Raw genomic sequence first — 20,793 nt, 5'->3', positions numbered from 1 at the left:
AGGAATGAGCTTGAAAAGTTTTTATTACAGTTAAAATCTAAATTATCTTCTGTTATATTCTATATTGCGTACAATGTGTTACTGTTCCCCTTTTAATTCAGCAAATTAGTGCAATATTTGTATCAATGTTCCTTGTCAGAAACACCTCTTGAAAAGATATTAGAAAACATGAGACTGTTGAGCTGTGATAAAGTGATAAGGAAGAAGCTCATGATTAGAATACTGATAGTGTTTTTCTTGTGCAAATAATGTTAAGGCAGATGTTCAGTCTCAGAGCTGTTGAAAAGCATATTTTATGCAGACTAAAAACTGTTTCTGTATTAGATATTTAAATGCATGGGGATAAATCCTAATTACTTTTTGTTTGAAACAGAAACATGGAGGAAGCATTAGCCCCAGTTTGTAGAAAATGCCGGCTGCAACCAAATTCATGTACTTCAAACCTGAAAATCATCCCATTTTGTAGAACTGCTCCTGGTTTTATCAGTAAAGTTTCTAACAGACGGCTTATGTGTACATGTGCTAAGATTCCTTGTGTTAAAAAAAGATACAGTTTTGCAATATCAACATGCAAATTTTATGGGCCCGGATGATATTGCTAATTTTAGTACATACAGAAACCATTAATTTCAAAACTGAACCAACTGCAGACACATCTATGAGGATTCTAAGTATTTCATTTATGACCCATCTAATTTAGTTTCAAGGTGATATGGGCTTTTATGGAGAGCACATACACAAATCAACATGTTGACTCAAATGCAAGAGAGTTCAATGTGTTGAACTTAAAACAGGAATATCAGGTAGATCAGAGGCTGAGTAATGGCAAACATCATTCAAATTAGCCACCTTGAATAGTATTCAGAGATAGCATAGGTGTTCACGTAGCAACACATGGGTGTTCATGTACAAACACATAGGTGTTCACGTAGCAACACGTGGGTGTTCATGTACAAACACATAGGTGTTCACGTAGCAACACATGGGTGTTCATGTACAAACACATAGGTGTTCACGTAGCAACACATGGGTGTTCATGTACAAACACATAGGTGTTCACGTAGCAACACGTGGGTGTTCATGTACAAACACATAGGTGTTCACGTAGCAACACGTGGGTGTTCATGTACAAACACATAGGTGTTCACGTAGCAACACATGGGTGTTCATGTACAAACACATAGGTGTTCACGTAGCAACACATGGGTGTTCATGTACAAACACACAGGCCGTCTGCCCCCAGAAGTCTCTCCCAGAGCTACTTTGCCTTTATGTTTATAAGGCTCTGGAGCATCACAGTAGAAGTAGTGCCAGTCTGTAATAGCCCGATGATTTTATAGCGATCCAAGCGTGACCGATACTCTACAAATGAAAAAGGGAAAGAAAAGATTCTACACATGTTCCAAGGAGAGTCTATATAACCATTTTTATATAGTTAATTGAAGCAATCAATGACACCTGCTATAATAACCCTAACTATCAGTGAATGAATCTATATAAGAAAAGTTCATTTCTCGAAGGCTGTTTTTGTGACTTGGTCATCTCTGAAGAAACCAATATGTCTACTATGCAAATAGCAGAAAAGACAGGAATCAAATAACAGGTTTTAGGGGGTAAGATTCAGTTATCAATCTTCATGTCTGCCCAAACTGCACGACAAAAATAAGTCACCTGCTTTCACCTTTACTTAAGAATGAATGCAATAGCTAGAGCAGGGGCAGGCTGAAACTGGAAGCCCAGAAGCCAAATATGGCTCTCCCACATGGGTGGCCCCGGAGCCCTCATGGTTACTCAGGGGTATACATTCACAGGAGGCTGGAATCGGAAGCAGGTATCAGGACTTGAACCTAAGAACTCCGTGTGGTATCTTATCTGATTAAATGCCACTCTCAGTATTTAAATATGTAAAATCCCCAATTGTTAAATGAAATAATTTGTTCTAATCATTTACCAAAAGCCCTGAAGAATTTATATCATTAAATCTACAAGCATAAATAGTTCATTAACTCTTGCCACTGTTCTAGCTCCAGACATTCTATCCAGCGATTCTGTGATCTTGAGGTAACCTTGGCCTCTTCTTCACGTCTTCCAACATCTGTTTATGTTTCTTAAGGTGGTTCCAGATGAAGAGGGGATTTGGCAATTCTTTCAGAAGTAGGTTGACAGCAGGAAAGATTCCCTGGTCTATTCACATACAGTGTGTTGTCCATGTACACAGTCTAGTTAACCGGCTGCTGCTCTAAAAGCTGTGTTCTTCTCATCCTCCTCCTCTTCCTCTGGTCCCCCTCATCCTCTTTTCCTTTTTGGATTCATAGAGATCTGTGAGGGATTTTTTCATAATTCATGGAAAATGGACATTATGAAAACACTGTGCTTGAATTGAAAAAATTACGCCGAAATGACATCTTTCAGTTTTATTCTCCATGAACTGTTTGAGGTAGTTTCATAATACATGATTCTGGAAGTTGCTTTACCTTAGATAGAAGAGCATTATAAAGGGAAATGAAGCAGTTCAGCTCAGTGGAGTCATACCCACAATGGAAGACATGGAGAAAAGGCAGTTAAGAAACGACATAAATGGTTTTAAGGTTGAGTATTTCCTAGTGCTATTGAAATGCAAGGGTGACCTTTATAGATTCCTGTATGCACACAATGTTTCATTAAGGGAAAACCCCTATTTTCTGTGTAATAACCTTCTTGTCAAACCCCATCTCCTACTTGAATAATTACAAAGACAGCAATTAGTGGTTGTCCCTCTTGGTGTGTAAGTTCGCTCATTCATCGCTACAAAGTTAAAGTCAGAAAGCGACCTCAGGCAGGGTGGTTCGGCTACTCCCACCTGCCATTGGTCACCTGCAATGGACCAGGCACCCTGAGCTAGACACAGGGGACACGGTGCTAACGAGGCAGAAGGAGTCTGCAATCCGGTGTGCCACATACTGAAAAATGGGGGTGCTTATGTGATTTCGGGGTGTAACTAGTGGGCTAATCGAGTCAGCGGGAGGCTGTCAGGGGAAGCTACTGTGAGGAAGTACTACCTGAGCTGAAGTTTGAAGGCTGAGGATGAGAAAGCCAGGTGAAAGGGAGGCACACAGAGAAGCAGAAACAGCATGCACAGTACATCCACGGTGGGTGAGGAGCAGGTCTGTAGTGGCTGGGCTTTGAAAACCAGGGTGTGAGGCCGCATGAGTGAACAGGACAAGAAGGCAGGGCTGATGGAGATGTTGGCGCCCCTCATCCCTCGCCAGGAACGAGGAGTGAGAGTGTGGCTCTGGATGTGGCTCCCTCCCGCTTTGTGCTGTACCCATCTGAAGCCTGCTGCCATCCCTCAGGGCTGGAACTGTTATCACTGCCTCTCCAAGCCCACGCTGGCCTGTGAGTGTTTCTGTTAGACAGGTTGGTTGGAGGTTATCAGGTTTTAAAACCTGATGGCAAACAGAACACACTGTGTCGTCTTGGTTTTGCCCTCGCATCCCACAGGTTGCCTGCTGCCACAGCCATCAACAACAATACATGCAGACCTGCTCTGCTTCCAAACACAGAAACTTCTCCCTTTTTAAGTTTCCCAGAGGTGTTGTCTTCCATCCTGGCCCAGTCTGATTCTATCAGGGAAACGGTTATTGCTGTCTTTCAGTCTTTGCAGATAGCCTTGGGCAAAATTACTGCGTTATTTCCTCTTCTTTACCTTGGCTCATCGACTCAAACCCAAGTTTGCCCACCTTGATGTTGTAATCATGCCTGCTACCCCACCCCAATAACTGGCAATGGCTAAGAGAAAATTAACACAGAGTTTGAGTGAGACATCAGGGCTAATACAAACGTTTTTGATAAATTTACACTAAAATGTACATGGCTGAAACATACCAACCTTCTAAATTCTTTCTGGTAAAAAGCCTCATTAGTTTTGTAAGTTTTTAAGGAAGTTATCACTTGAGCCTGAGGTCTGCATCAGCCATTGGATCAAAATGAAAACCGTCTGTGTAAAGGATATTTTGCACGACGGAAATCTTTTTCTGAAATCTTCAGCACACACAGGTGGCACCAAGGAGAAATAGAATCTGGGATTGTTTTCATGCATTAGTTCATATTTTCCTCTTCATAGGCCACCAACCAACCACACAAACCTACAGACACAAACAGGAACACATTGAATAAGGGAGTCCAAGAAGCAGAATATCCCACATTGTGCAACCACCTCACCCACGTCACATCCTCTTGGCTTCCCAGGCCCCAACTCCAAGATGAGAGTCCAACTGGGTTCTGCAAGTGTCAGTCCCCTGCGGTCCCCAAATTCGACCTGCTGGAAGGCCAGCAGCGAGTGACCCAGACCCCCTGGAGGCGCAGTGCCTAGCTCCTGCTGGGTCTGGGCCTTTCACCCACTGCTGATCCCCAACCCAACAACTTGGGGACCGCAGCGGAACCCCTGAAGTATGGGGTTCTTTGTTCCGCATTCCTGCTCCCTCCACCTGGCCCGCCGCAGCCCCCCACCAGCACACCCGACCTGCAGGAAAGTTGCTGGCGGAGCTGAGGAGGGGCGTCATCGCCGCCTAGCAACGCTCCTAGCAACCGGGTAACATCTGCTCCCTCTGGTCCAATGCGCGCGGAGCAGAGCTGCGCGCCCGCCTCGCGTTCCGATCCCCGATCGAGAGGCGCTTCAGAGACTGTGGGACGGACCTGCAGGATCCAGGGCTGCCCGCCGCCGAGCTGCAGTGGCCGCTGAGTTCCCGGCGTAGCTGTCGCTGTCAAGGGCCCATCTGAGGGGTGACAGCGCCGCAACACCAGCGGCGAGCAACTAACCCCGCGCCTCTACGCAAGTGCACGAGCGGTCTCCTGGTGAGTGGACCCGGCTGGCAAGGTAAGTCTGGACCCTTGCAGCCAGGTGGCCGCTGTAAAACTGGTCTCATCGCCGGGAACAGGGAAGGGCTCCAGGATTCCACTCTGCTCGCTACCCCTCACCCTGCTCCAGCCTTTAAACAGTGGCCAGCTGCTGGTCCCAAGACTGATTTGAGTATTCGGAAATCTGGAGATTGGTTCTAACGGGACTCCCCTCCTAACCCGCGGTTAGGGGTAATTCTCTGAAGTTTTCAATCCTTCTCCTTTTCCCTGCCTATGTCCTGGCTGGGCGAGCTGAAGCGCAAAGCAAGACCCCGCAGAGCGTCGGCGGTCAAACCTACAATACCGAAGTGTCTTTGGTGCTAATTGAATCAACACGTATGGGGGTCACATTCTCCTTAGCCCCGTCCCCTGGCAAGTGTCCATTTGGCCGGCAGCGGGGCAGCCGTTCTCTCTCACCCAACCTCTTGAAAAGTAACCATAGTAACTCACCTCTCTGGATGGGATTCTCCTTATTGGCTGCCCGTCTTCCCTTGGAAAGCTCATCTCTCTAAATATAGAAGATGATGAGATCCTCAAGCATACATCCATGTAGAAGCGGTGCAGTTAGACAAGGTCCTTTGGAGAAAAAAAAAATCTGTTTTCCTAGGAAATGGAGCATTTGGCTTTTGCAAATCTTGGGGGACAGAGCGTGACTTCTACAGCAACACCGACCAGTCTGTTGTGCATTGACTGTGGCTCCGTGGCTTCACAGGGAACACTCTCTGAAGTCAACATCTGGCCTTTCAAAAACAAATGAAGGATATCTGTCTCTGACAATCTTAAAAAAAAAAAAAATCAACCTACAGATAATTTTCCTCCCCCCAAACAGCCCCTCAGGTCAATAGCTGTTGTGATAAGTTATTCAATTATTTCCAGATTTCTTAGGAAAGCTCAGAATCTTCAAGTTTTGACTTAGATCTGGACAACATTAAAGCGTGTGAGGGTTTAAAGGTTCCATTCCCTAGCTGGTCCAGTTCAATCTCCCCCCAAGCATGGTAGACAGGGTGGGTCTGCCACATCTCTCCCCCCGGATTGCCCACCAGCTAATGTCTGTGCAGCCGACTCATCTGATGTGATCTGTGTCTGTCTCCTTTCTTTGAGGTCTGAGATAACCATTCATGAGCCTGAGGCTGTGAGAAATGCTCACTGGGCAGAGGGGAACTCTTGCCAGATTGTCTGACGCTGCCCCAGAGATACACTTTTCAGACTGATTCAGCATTGCCAGGTAATCGCCAGCTTGAGAGAAATGACTGTTTAAATATGTATCCACAGAAATAAATGCTAATGTAGCGTTACCATAACTTACAAGATCAATATGAAGGCTTGTTTATATAGATGGTTGCTGGGTGCAAGTCGATAGAGGTTTTCTGTGAAAGCGACATTTGTGGGCTGGCAGATTTCCCTAAGATAGGGCAGGCCAAATTAGGTAGCCTGACGCTGGGTACATGAACACGGCAGGTGAAAGGATTTGGGTACCAAGCGTGTCTGGATGGGTCGGGGAGAGAAGACACTGAACTCTGCAAGTTGCAAAGGGGGACTGTGGTGATGTTTCTCATTTAATTTGCATTAAGGTCACAATGATAAAAAATCTATGAGTGTTGCATTCAATTTCCAAATCAATTTTGAAGACTGAATGCAGTCTTTATACCAGCATCATTCTGGCTGCTGGCGTTGTATAACTTTCCCATGTACTGAGCTAGCCAGGTACAGTTGTAGGTAACCGGCCTGGCAAATTACAATCCGGTTCATGACAATGGCCCATGCTGCATTTCTTCCTATCCTTACTCCCCTTTGTAAAAATAAATAATTGGAATGTTTTATTCAGAAACCTATTTGAAAATTTATCCTAGGATGGTACTGTAGATTTATCAATATAATGAGACTTAATAAATATTGATCTCTGCAGTGTTATTTTGAATTAAGACATGTAAGATTCCTGAATGCTGATGTTAGTAGAATTTATCATCACCAGTCCTTTTTCCTTTTCCTATCATAATAACTATATTTGGGATGGGGGGAGAGAAACAAATTCACAAGATCATAAGCTTTTCTGACACCAGACATGTGATGTTGCAGAGCTGTGTTCATACCACTAATCTGAAGAAAGTTTGAATACAGCAGGCACAATTAGTGGTTCTTATATATGTGTTCATCTTATACATTACCAATTTATACACATCCTATTTCTTACGTAATCTACATAGAAATTTAATGGCATTCAACACTCTTGAAATTTGAGATAATCTACTCTTCCATTGAGACCAATGTCAGCATCAAACAGAGCAAATGAGATTCAAAAAATTTAATTTTTATTCTATCAGAAGTGTGCAATGTGTGAACTCTCTATTGTGTAAATTTAATGATCAGATTTATACCAAAAAGCTATCCATAAGAGAATGTCACCACAGTATTTAGCATTAAATAAAAATGAATGATATAATTGCAGTAGAAATTTTTAATCCTAAAGACATGGATGGATCCAAAGTTAGAGTGTGAAAACAAAAATCTGCTGATGTGTGTGTGATGATGTCATCACCCTCCTGTATGGGAACACCCGCTGTTATGCTTAAATCATGTATGATAGAGGGGGTATGCACTTGGATACTGTATTTGAAAGTGTTTAGATGTGGATGAGCTTGCCATGCTCAAGCTTATGGCAGTGTATGAAACACAGAGAAGCATCGGAAACTTTTCTCTAGGGTCTGCACCCTTCAGCACTGTGGTTTCCACTTGATGGCTGCTCTATTTCAGGCCAAGAAATGACCAATTCGGGTTGCTCTCAGAAACTCAGAGAAATCTAGAATGCAATAATGTTCCTAGATGCAGAGGTATAAGTAAGTCAACCAAAACCATTCAGCACTTGAATTAAGGAAGAATATCTTTGCACTTTTTGGCAGTGCCAGTCCCTGTCAATCCCAAGCTTGAAGCCAGAACATTTCCCCTGCAGAAGTAGATAAGGGGTCTGCTAGAATTGTATGGTATGAAAGAATTATGCATGCATTTCAAAAATTCTTGCACCAAGAAAAACATAATTATCAGTTCAATTTTCCTTGAACCTTTAAAGTGCACTTACATCAGAATCTTTTTTTAAGTGATTATAAAAATGAAGCATGGGTTAGGAACATCAAGAAAATAAGAGATCTTACAAAGAAAGCCAGGATTCGAGAGCCTAGATTGCACAGTTTTCCAATAAGCTATTCGTTTTATCAATCTCTGATTTTTTTCTCTGTATCTAGTGTGGGGGTTAAAACCACTCACTAAGCAGATTTCTTGAACCTGAACATAACACACATGAATAAATCATTCACATCCAATTTAGAATGCAGGCATGCTGTGACTGGGGATCATTTCCCCTGAGAATAACTTCAGGTAGGGACACAAATCAAGTCCCATGTGAGGGATGCCAGAGAGTCACCCAGCTCTAAATCAAAATCTTGTATAACATTAGTATGTACTATTATTGGTCAACTCCATCATGACATTGTCTGTAACTCCACTGGGGAGGAACAACTCTGATCCGGATAGATGTTTTTGGTGATATACCCAAATATGGGCTGGCAGTGGCAGAGATATCAAAACAGAGGGTGTCCAAATGGCCACTTTTGTCCATAGGTTAGAATATCAAATCCATTACTGATCACTGGTCCTGGCCATGTAAGGAAGATATAACATCTCCCTACATATTTTTAATGAGACATTTCTTGTCATCAATATCTAGTTATGTGATGGCTTACCCAGTATTCTTTCTGAATCATTTTCACTTTACAAGGTAATAAGCGGAATGAAAGAGTATAATCCTTAAAACAAAGAATACCCTTCTAGGGGTTGGTGAATCATAAAGTTTGTCCATGAAACGTACTTCATTTGGCCTTGTCATTGTAGAGACATATGGTGGAAGACATTGGTTTGGATGCAGCATGTAGGTTAGTTAACCTCATGATGATTACCTGGCTGGTTACATCTTATTTAACAGTGTTCTTTTTGGTGTAGAGACCATCAACAATGGGGGGAAAACAGGCTTGACAAACTGGTGTTTCCTTAAATGTCCCATACCTGTGCTTGGGTTTTTTTCAAGAGGACATGGAATGTAGTACCAGAGAATGCAGCTGGGATCTTGAGAAATGCTTCAAATTCGCTGGCTTTTTAGCATCCCTGGAAGTTGCTACAGAAATATCCCAAGAGCTGCAACTTGTTAGTAATTTGAAACTGCCAGAAGAATCAACACTGTAGTCATGGTGGGTGATTAATATGGAGAAACAGATGCTCCGTTGATTCTGAGCTAAACACTGGCACTGTGATCTACTGCTGCAAAACACCAGAAAGGTGGTAGGCAAGGGGTTATGCCACAGAAGAAGGACGGGTGGTGGAATACACCTGAGCATCAAGTCTTAGAAGTTGCAGAGCCTGACTGCCTTCTGGCATGGGCTCTTGAACAGCTGATGCAAGCTGCGCTTAACGCTAGAGAGCGGGTCAAAGTTCTACATACAACGCGTTCTACTAGACTAGACATTTGTGATTTCAAAAGTGAGGTCACTGCCGTAGTAGTCATACTTGATGAGCAGAAAACATGAACGTATGTGTGAAGCACTGAGCAAGTAAGTACTTTTCAAATAGCAGCTCATCTAATTCACACATAAGAGTGCTTAAAAAACATTTGTGGAGTGAAGGAATCAAAAAGTAGGTTTGTTTTTGTTTCAGCATTTTTGAAATGCATGAGTAGTGTCATCAGTGTTCACATTTTCCATGAACTCTTCGTAGACTCTTTAGAAGCAGGGATTTTAACTTTACTACCAAATCCAACTTATTTCTTAATTACATTTCTACAAACATGGGGGTACTCATGTATGATTAAAAAGAGTGTGATATTCTCCCTTGATCTAACTCAGGCTCCTGGCAGGCAGTGATCTTACCCTACATCACCAAATAGATGCCAAAGCTGATGTTGGAACTAGTGGGCATCGCTAGAAGATTATGCTGCAGTATTTGGCTTTTTGAAAAATCGTATGTCTTTGAGAGAAAGCAAGCCATTCACTGGTTCACTCCCCCAATTCCCACAATGACCACAGCAGCACTGGACTGCATCCAGGAACTGGAAACTTGATCCAGGTCTCAGTTAGAAACGGTAGGAGGTCATCAGCTTGCGCTGTCACCTGCTGCTTGCCTGGTCTGTTTTAGCAGGCAGGTGGCATCAGGAGTTTGAGTTTGGCATCACACCTAGGCTCTTTGATACGGGATGCAGGCATTTTTTCCAGCATCCTGTCAGAACAAATGCCTACCCAGATGTGCTTTAGGCCATGTGACAAGACTGCAGAATTAGACTAATAGTAACACATGGACTGGCTCTTGAAAAGAGTGAATGTATGTCTTGAGATATTCAGTAGCTTTTTCAGTGACAAAGCATTACTTATCTAAATAGGGGCAGCTATTCTTGTTAAGGCTCACATCAGGCCAGCACCATACACAGGGCAATCAGCAAGAGATTCTGAGGCTAACGTGCATGATTTTTCTACAACACAAATCAGTTATTGACCTAAGGTAGAACTTGACTGAATTCTTCCCATCGATCGGCCTCTATCGTTTCTGTCTGTAGTTCAACTGCACACATCTAATAGAATGGTTTCAACTCTGTTTTGCAATGTGTTTGTTAAACTGTAACAGGGAAAAACGAAAATCCCACTAAAACGAAGATACATGAAGCTCATCACTTCTTTATATTTCTTGGGCCTTTTAGTCTTGGAATGAAGAATGGGTTGCTGTAACAGGGGTTGTCCATTCATTGTCCTTTTCATTGTTCTTTCAAAGTGTTTATAAATTAATTTGCTGATGATGTGTCCTTAATGTACTGTCCCTGGGCCATGTACCAAATGAAATCACTTGTACAATAATAGGATCTAATCTGTCTGGAGGCGGGGGCAGAACAATAAGGAAAAGACTTGGAGCAATCATTTATAATTACATTTTAAACGTTGGCTTAAAGAAACGCATATAAATAGTACTGCCAGAAACGATCATAGCAGGGATGGTCACACTGATGTGTGATTTTCAATTGTCCCTTGTTGAAGTTTGCATTACAACAGACATGGAGCCTGGCACGGATATTTTAATAACCTACAGGTTACAGCATTAACAACACTTTAAATATTTATGACAGTACTGGCCATTTCACCTTCACAGATAAATTTAGACTCAGCCTAGTTCAGCTTTATAATTTATATACTTTACTCAGACTTCAGCCTATTGAATAAGAAAATATATAGTCATTTTGTTTTATGTTTATATAGTCATTTTGTTTTCTTGACCAGTCATCAGCTTTATTTGAATAATAAGTTCATTTTTTTTAGGTTTTAAGAAGATGATGACCATATTTACATGTGTTCACTAGTTCATAATAAATGAACTGTTTTTGCATACTCAGATCCACTTTAATTAATTACTCAGATGTCTGAAAACATTTTACATTTTCTTCACCAACATGTATGACCGATGGAAATGTACCAGAAAGATTTTCTTGGCACTGTTATAGAACCTATACTTTATTTTCCAACTTCACCATTCAAAATATCTTCTTGCCGTATTTCACTGTCAAAGTACAGCCTCGTGCCTCTGAGAGGCGGGTGGTAGGAAGAGGTTTGAATTCAGAGGTAAGCAGCCAGCTCAGGCTTTGCACTCAGATGGCATCCTATACTTTTAATACTATTAAGAGCTAGGATTTGACTGAAAGCATACTGTATGCTATCCACGGTGCCAGCTACTTCCCATGAGTTATTTTAGTGGTCGTCTGAGCCAGTATCATTTCCATCCTTGCTTTACAAATGAGATTGGTAGAACTCTTATTTCATTGATTTAAAGTCATACAGATAAGAAGAGGCAGCCTATGTCCCTTGGCTTTCCAAACCCAACCTCTCAGGCACACACCAGAAGATCAGTCACTGAGCTTATAATCTTTGGGGCTGCAGTTTCCCCAGCTATACAGTGGGGAGGTTGAATTAGAAAATCCACAGCCTGCAACTCCTGATTTTTTGAGTTCTAATTGATCAAGAAAACAGATGTTGGAACTTACAGTTTCTATAGGTGTATGTAGTTTAGCCTAAAAATGGCTAAAACTATCCTCCAAAATGTGATGCTGAAAACACTGTATGTAGTAAAACAGCCTGCAAGGAGCTGTCAAACTGTTAGCAACTGTGAAACCTTTTCAAAATTTTAGCAATCCATGGGGATGGTTGTAAGACAAAGTAGCTAATTGTGTTGCCTGTGGAGGAGCTGAGACTACAACTTAGACCTGAGATTTTTTTTCCTGTATTTTGAAGGTCTGGTGCATTGCATAGTTTTGTCTAATTGCTTGAACATAGCCCAGACAGAACTGTGTGAACCTTAGAATCACTGTTTTTTGCTGTTTTGTTTTGTTTTTTGGTGGTGGTGGTTGGGTAGTTTGGTCTGTTAAATAAAAATATTTTCCCTGGAGATTCACCTGGGCTCCAGAACAATAAACCTAATTGACATTTAGTTTTCCAAGCTAACACCTGCTTTGCTTTGTATCATTCATTAAACAGTTTTTAATTAGTCATTAATGCTGGAGATAATGTATTACTCTGGGATATAAAATGAACATACATATTAAAGAGCTACATCTATTAAAAAATAACGTTTGCTAATGGTAAACCTACTCAGGTCCAATAGCTTCTCACTGTCTCCTATCTTACAGTGAGTGATACAGTGAGTGAACTTGGGATCTGGGTAGATACAGTGCTCATAAAAGCCCACTGATTCTTCTTAATTGGAAGCAAGAATTGATGGTGAGCAGTGATATTACTATTTGCTTTTTAATTATAATGCAGTCTGGCCTTATTCATAAGGCTAGAGCATCTAAGTTAATACAGGGAAGCAACAGAAAGAACAGCAATGACAGCAAGCATCAATCAAGCCAACTGCTTGGCATCTGGTGATGAGCCAATCAGCTTATTCAGCAGAGCTCAATGGTCTGTTTCCACATAACATGGCTATTACTACACCTGCTGTGCTTCACATGTCCCATAGAAGCTCCCGGAACGAGGCTCCCAGAACAGCAGCACCAACATCACCTGGAAATTTGTTAGATGATACACATTCTCTATTCCCAGCTCAGACTTCCTGAATTACAAACCCTGGGGGAGGCACTCAGTAATTTATGCCTTAACAAGTCCCAGAGGGGAGTTGATGCCCGATGAGAAGCAGTATGAGTTTCTTCAACAAGCTTGTGTGAAACAGAACTTTATTCCATGCAAATAAATGTTGAAATTCATCTATATGAAGGGTCTTCAGAAAGTTTATGGAATATGTGTCTTATGCAGCAAGTATGGATTTCAAAAATTTTCGCACCAAAATAAGTGGCTTTTAATTCCATTTCTCTCACAAACTTAAAAAATTATTTTTTTTTTTTTGAAATTTGAAAGAGAGACAAAGAGACAGACAAGGAGGTAGTGCTTCCAAGTGCTGGTCTGCTCACCCGAGTGGCCGTAACAGCTAGAACTGACCCAGGCTCAAGCTAGAAGCCTGGAACTCCATTCAAAGTCTCTCCTGTGGGTGACAGGGACACAGTATTTGAGCCATCGCCAGCACTGCTAGCAAGCTGCAGCCAGAAGCGGAGCTGGGACTCGAACTAGGTTCTCTGATAGGAATGCAGGCACTCCCTGCGGTTTCTTAGCCACGCACCATACACTGCCCCGACACGTCTCCTATATAGAATAGTCAGACAGTCTCAAAAGAAGTGAAAATAATCATCCCTTGGTAAACCCCAAATGTTTCAACTGTTTCATTGTATGCTTAAAAATACAAATGCATTTTCCTGTAAAACAGCCTCTGAAAAACCTGGCTTTGGGAGCTTTTTGCTTACTATCTTCATGGATTTTGCTCCTTTCTTTCCCAGCTGTTGAAATCTGTGAGAACTCCATGACAGCTGAATGGTTTTTTTTTTTTTTATTGGATTCTGCGACTGTTTACATATGGTAGCAATTATTGTCTCCATGTCAGTTGTGAGTTAGGGCTGTGTGTGTCCCTTTTGAAGTCGCATTATTAGTAACTTAATGTTCCTGATTCTCTTTGTATAACACGTCAGCTCAAGCTTAAGGCTCTGTAGGACTTGCAGCCCCACAATAATGCCAGTATAATTTTAAAATGCTAGTGGTGTGGTTTTGTATTTTTTGTAGCTTGTACTATTGGAAAAGTGTTCAGAAAGCTGCAAAAAAAAAAAAAAAAAATCGGCAGGAAGACTTAAGCAGATGCTGCTCGCTTGGGAGAAAAACTAGAAAATGAGGCATTTTGAAGAGCTCATTTTTAATACTTAAGCTTTAAAAAATTATGTTATAGGGAAAAGCCCCAAATGAATCTACAGATTCATTTAAACAATGCATTAATAATCTCACTGCTTTGTTCATTAAATGGCTTCGACACATAAAAATGTTTGCGAGTAGGTTAAGGGCACAATAAATTATGTTAAACTGGGAACTCTCTGGCCTGGCCTTGAGGGTGAATGAATCTGAACTGGACTCCATTTGTTCTCCAAATTCATTCAGAGCTTTCTTTCACTAAGCGGCCCCTAGTCTTCTGCTTGTAATTTTGTCTGCTTTCTGTAATTTGAGCGCCACCTAGAGGAAACCGTAGGAAGCCAAGTCATTTCTTGTCTGAAAATCTGAACTCAATCAGAACTCGCTTAAATCAGAACCTTTAATAGAGATATTTTTTAAAGATTTATTTATTTTTATTGTAAAGTCAGATTATATATATATATAGAGGAGGAGAGACAGAGAGGAAGATCTTCCATCCGATGATTCACTCCGCAAGTGACCTCAGCAGCCTAGAGCTGAGCCAGTCTGAAGCTAGGAGCCAGGAGCTTCTTCCAGGTCTCCCACACAGGTGAAGGGTCCCAAGGCTTTGTGCCGTCCTCGACTACTTTCCCAGGCCACAAGCAGGGAGCTGCATGGGAAGCAGGGCCGCCGGGGTTAGAACCGGTACCCACATGAGATCCCGGTGCGTTCAAGCAAGCACTTTAGCCACTAGGCTACCGCGCCAGGTCCTATAGAAAGATATTATATGAAACTCATGTTTCTCAATCATAACAATCTTTCATTTTTTTAATAATGAACTGATATTAAGACATTTTAGGACAATGATCCTATCATACCTATAGTATATGGCTTTGTCTATAAATAACTATTTGGGCTCAGAAAACGATCGCCACGCATTGCTTCGCCTCGCTGCTGAGGGAGGTGACAGCAGTGATTTCTAGGGTTATTGATTTCCTCTCAACAAGTGGAGTTTACCTGATAAAGTGCTCTCGGCTCAAACCTGATTTGCCTCCAATTCTTGTGTTTGTCTAGCTTATCCAACAGAAGTACTGACATAGACATCAACGACGTCGAAAGTAGCGTACTTTAAGAGAAAATATGCAGAAGAAGAAGATCTACATCAGGATTACCATGGGTATTTTCCAAAAGTAAGCGTGGATCCTTTGCTTTCTTGTTTCCTTTTATTTTATTGCTCTGGAGGAGCAGAACGTGCCGATGCGCGCATGTCCGGCAGTGTGATTTGAATGGCTGTGTTTATTTTTCAGCACCTGATATTACCCGAGGACAGAACTTGCATTCTCAAACTCTCTCTGGAAAAGCTCAGGTTTCTTGAAGACCCAGAAACCTACTTAAGAAGGTCTGTGTTAATTAACAATTTGCTGAGGAAGATACATCTAGAGACGGAGAAAGAGAGCTATGAATACTTTAAGGAAGCGCCCTGTTACAAGACTGCTTATACCGATACAAGAAAACGGCTGAAGTTTATGGTACAGGAGTGCTGTTCTCAATCTGTGTATTACGAGGAGCTACATTCGTATCATATTGTGCCTTATGCTTCGGAGAGTGCCATTTACGGGCTGGGTTACACTAGTAGCCACTTGGAGCAGAATTCTCAGTTGCTTATTTATAAGATGAATTAAAGTAACTGTTCAGTCCATTGATACTTTGTTTCTAAATGCCTGAACTGTTTCTAGTGAAGATGTTCTTATAAGGCATTCATGATCAGTGCACTTGATATCAGAGATGAGATGCGTGCTGAACTGGTTGGAGAGAACCACGGTTGTTACTCAGCAGTTCCTAGTATCGCCAACTTGAGTTCAAAACTTTTCCATATACCACGAGACAGTGAAGACAGTGAATTCGTGCTTTAGAAGCCAAGATTTATTTTAAAGGTGTGTAGGAACACACTTACAATCAGGTTGTTCTATAGATTAAAACTGTTAAGCTCCCTGATTTCAAATTGTGCCATTCTTGGTAGAGATTAAAAAAAAAAAACAAAAAAAACAAATTGATGATGTGCCACTGAGCATTGAGGGTGGATACAATTTCATTTTCTATCCATGACCGGAAAGGATTGGCTGTTTCTGAGTGCTTGGGCTTGACAAGCACTGGGCCAAAACCACTTGCATTCCCCCTTTACCGTTGGAGAGGATTAAAAATGGACAAATGCATGCTGCCAGGGAGCTGCTGAATCTAACAACCACATTTCTCCAAACTGATTCATTTTCCTGTTTTTCTTTCTCTTCAGTCTTGGTAGGCTTTTTCTGTTTAAAACTTAAACTTAATAAAATGTAAAGTAGCCTTGCAAATAGGCTTATCTCCAAGTTCCAGGAGTTGGTTAACATTTATGATGAGCCTTTAGAGTTTTATTTATTATATCATTTTTTTTAAGCTATGGAGCTCAGGAAAAGGAGAGGTAGATAAAATTGGCCTTCAGTGGATTAATTGTTTTCAAAAATTTTATCTGCAGAAATTAGAATAACAGAAATTCGGCAGGATGTTCTTTCCGCATCTAGTAAAGCGTCAGTTGAAGATTGCCCAGGGGGAACTTTGCACTGATTTTTGTAGAAGAGTTGATCATTCACAGTTTGACAAAATGCTTCAGAATGCCTTCAGCGGTAAAATGTTGATAACCCCCTGTATTTTGCAATTTGAAAGATAATTGTTTAACCTGTTAAGTACACTCATGAAACTGAAGAGGTCCATCCTGTTGTTTGAGGACTGAGTGAGGTGTCTGATTTCAGTGTTGAGTCCCGTCCTGTGGAGCATACTGTTCAGAGAATTTTCAATAAATGATCACACAAATTGGGAAAGCGTGCTGCCAAAGGTGAGTTTAAGAAGATACCAAAGACTCGAAGATGAGTGTTAGGAGGAGGAGGACTGGGATAGGGAGGCTAGCAGTCTAAAATAAGAATTGCACAAGATATGGAAGAATGTTTTATAAAGAATTTTGGAACAATTTGCTTACTAATGTGCTTTTTTTTGAGTACTTTATTACTTAATAATGATAACCAATGATTTAAAGAAAAATAATACAGACCTCCCAGGATCATAGGCCATGACAAATTTAAATCTAGTAACTAGTCAGCATTATAACTTACCTAGTTGGAGATTAACTTGAAATCAAGAAGACCAGTTTCTTTTCAGTAGAATTCTTTTAATTTTGCTTCAATCCTTGGTCTGTCTAATCAGTCACCAGGTGATTCATGTGGGTACATTTGGTAGGAAGCATTTTAGCATCCCAATTAATATGTACTGTTGAGGATCGCAAAAAATAGATAATTGATAAACGTGTCATGTTTTTATTTAATTGCTCAATTAAAGTTATAAAAAAGACTCTTTAGAAAATGAGCAAGTATAATTGAAGTTAATTGTTCTGGGCAATTTAGTGTTAATGGTGAGATAGGGTTGTACAGATTTTTAAAAATTAAGGACAAAATTTGACACAGAAGTTAAAACATTTTTATTTCGTTGCTTCTAAAAGACCTTATTTCTCACAATACTTCTTTTAAAAATATAGCTCTCTTAAACAATAGCAGTATTGATAAAGGTTTCTAAATCCAATAGGATAATGATCCATATCACATAATTTTAAAAATAGAAGTAGAACTCAGCATTTTTTTATTTGAACTGAACATTTAGCTCTTAGGAGTCTATCTATAAAAAAAGACACCGATGCTAATCAAACTTACGTCAATACCAGATATTGAAATTGGTTGATTGTTATACACATACTTTGTAATGGGAAGAAAAGGGAGAGAAAAAATTTATCAAAATAGTATGAAATTATAAGCTTTATTGTATGTGAGAAACCTCAAAGCAAGAACTGTTGGGCAGTGAACCAGCAGCAAGTGTTTCAGTCTGTTTTATTTGATGATATCATTCATTGAGCTCTCTGATCATGACATTCATATGTAAAGAAGGGGCTGTCAGAAATTAGTGATATTTGTGAATATGTTTTTTTAAAATGAGTTCCTTTCAAGAGCTGGCTACTAAAAATATCTTTTAAGGCATTTCATTTTTTCTAATAAACAACTCATGTATAAGGAGTTGACTAATGTTACTTTGATTTTAAATAATAATCCGTGTGTAAGCAATGTATGAGCTAGCCAGTAGGATTCTGCCATTTTACCATGGCCGACTGATCTGTACCCCGGCTTGCTCTCCTGTCCATCTTGTCTGCTCTGCTGTTGGAGCTGCACAAGTTAGGAGAGCAGCCACAATTCTTTTTGAATCTGGGCATTCCGTCTCTGAGGCCAGGAGCCTTCCGTTAGCTGAAGAGGAGGAGGCGGGCAATGCGCGTGTTTTGTGTAATGTTGATCACTGTTGTGAGGATGCAGTCAGCTCACAGGGCTAACCGAGAAGAAAGACACAAAAAAGCGAGAAGGGGAAATGCGAGTTGAAGCATTTTAAAAAGAGAGAAGTAAGGGTCAGCAATGTTGAGTCAAAGAGATGCCTCAAGTGAGGGAGATGGCTTGCGTGCTCATTTACTTCGACTTTTCTTTGTGTGACACACACACACACACACCATATCTCTGCAATGTATAGATCCTTTTTCTTTCTTCCACCAGAGCTGTATAAGACTAGATCCAAATAGGCAGAGATGATGTTTGGAATCTCTCTTACACTGAGCTCTCTATGATGGATGAGAAGACGAAAGGTAGAAAATGATTACGACGGCAAGAAGACAATAGGGGGAGCCTGCTTATGGATGGATGAGCTCAAATGCATTATCTGATTTGACAATACATCCCAAGATGTAAAAAAAAATCAGTGCTAGGGAACTTGGGAACATGTGCAATCCACCAGCGTCTTTGAGCCTCGTTATGAAACAGGCTCCGTGCTGGGGCTGAGGCGGCTCAAAGGAGTAATGTGCAGTTGCTTTGCTCACTGCAGTTCACAAATGATGGGGGGACGCACATAAAAACTTGGTTTTGTTTGAAAAGGTGACAAGAGCTCTTTACTGGGAGCAGTGCCTGCTTTTATCTTTTCCAGGCTAAGGTGCTCATCAAATGCATGTCACTAAAAGCATTCTCAAGGCAGAAAACATGCAGAGGGGGTTTTATTGGACTAGACAAGAGCTAAGTATGAAGGAAACAATGAATGTATCCTGGCATGCAGCATAACAGAGTGCATTGCACGGGGACTGTGTGGGTACGTCACTGATCCTTGGGGAGGGTCAGAAAACAGACCCAGTAAGGAACAATCTTCTTCCCCCTCTTTGACGTTCATGTTCGTTTGCAGTACAAACCAGGTTACTACTAAAGTCAAGAAAAGCCTTAAGGGAGAAGCAGAATTAAAAAAACATAGCCTGAGAGTTGCATTGCATGTGTAAGGTCAATAGGCAATCTTGTAAAATTTAACATGTGCTGGTGATGTGCTTGAATGAACGTCAGGATTTCTTAACACCAGTGACCTGAGCCATCTTCTTCCCCAGTAGCCTCCTCTCTGCATCACAACCTGATTTCCAGTCTTACAAACCCCCAAAACGGAAACGGTAATTCTTTTTTTAATCCCCACCTTACCTGATAGCATGGGTATTTATTTGCTCAGATACCTGGAAGAAACAGTAATTTGCAGTTTTGTCTGTATTCCTTTTGGAAATGGTGCCTAGAATGAGCGAAACTAGAATCTATCACAATGTGGTCACTATTGGTTGGACATAATTCTTTTTAAAACTATTGTACTTAGTCATTAAGTAAATGTTTTCTAAGATGATCTTTATGTTTTTAGAGTTTAATGTGATAGTTAACAGTTGTATATGTTTTGCTAAAGAAAATACATAGGAATCAATGGGAAATTGTGAATAATTGAAGCAGTTCATGAATATGTAATATATGGGAACTTAATTTATATACTTTTGTTTGAAACTATTACTATAGATCATCAACACAACAAATGTCGATCATTTCATTTCTTTTTTGTGTGGACAACATGTAGAAGTTGTTACATCATTCCTTGTTGAATATTTTGAACAAACCTTCTCCATTAAAGTGATTTTTTTCTTTTCCCAAAGATTATCCTATACTGGGGTTGATTTAAAACGTTTCCTCATGCTGGTACTTTTCACATCTTAGTGAGTGTACAGTTCGCTAGGAATTGTGCTAGAGAACAGATTCTTCTTAGTGGTTCTGGGATTCTAAGAAGTCTTCATTTCTTCAATATCCTATGTTTTGAGATGCTACTGTTGTCCACACTTTGAGTAGCAAGGCTACGCCACCTAAAAGTGGAAAGGCAATTCCTACTTATTTTCATACTTTCAAAGTATACGTGTTCATGTAATCTTTCTAAGGGTGTTTTGTTTTCTTTAAAAAAGAAATAATAGCAAAAATAAAGTATGGTAAAGCCATAAGACCACTTTTTCTACATGTGTCACACACATTACAGAATTAATAACATGAACAGAACATTGCTTGTAAGTTTTACCTGTGCCTACTGCAGGAAGGGACTGTGGCGTCAGCTGGGTGCCATTCTTAGTGGTCAGGAAGTAACACATGGTATTTTTCTCTGTTTTGTTCCCCCCCTCCTTGCTTCTACCCGATAAAGGAGTTCCATTTTTAATGTTTGAGAAAAGACATAATCTTGCTCAGAGCTAACA

General features: G+C 40.8%; 1 long non-coding RNA gene across 2 annotated transcripts; it reads left to right on the top strand.

Moving 5' to 3' along the window:
• Positions 1 to 4,737: 4,737 nt before the first annotated feature.
• LOC101529682 (uncharacterized) lies at positions 4,738 to 20,336 on the top strand. Of its 2 annotated transcripts, XR_009244271.1 has the most exons (5): positions 4,738 to 4,855; positions 5,977 to 6,100; positions 15,228 to 15,343; positions 15,461 to 15,552; positions 20,212 to 20,336. It is a non-coding gene; the product is annotated as an uncharacterized LOC101529682 (long non-coding RNA). The 2 variants fall into 2 exon arrangements; XR_192101.3 differs by lacking the exon at positions 20,212 to 20,336 and having other exon boundaries at positions 15,461 to 15,856.
• The last annotated feature ends 457 nt before the right edge of the window (positions 20,337 to 20,793 follow it).

Source organism: Ochotona princeps, chromosome 26 (assembly GCF_030435755.1).
Source record: "Ochotona princeps isolate mOchPri1 chromosome 26, mOchPri1.hap1, whole genome shotgun sequence".
Classification (NCBI taxonomy): domain Eukaryota; kingdom Metazoa; phylum Chordata; class Mammalia; order Lagomorpha; family Ochotonidae; genus Ochotona; species Ochotona princeps.
This window is presented reverse-complemented; position numbering and strand designations above follow the sequence as displayed.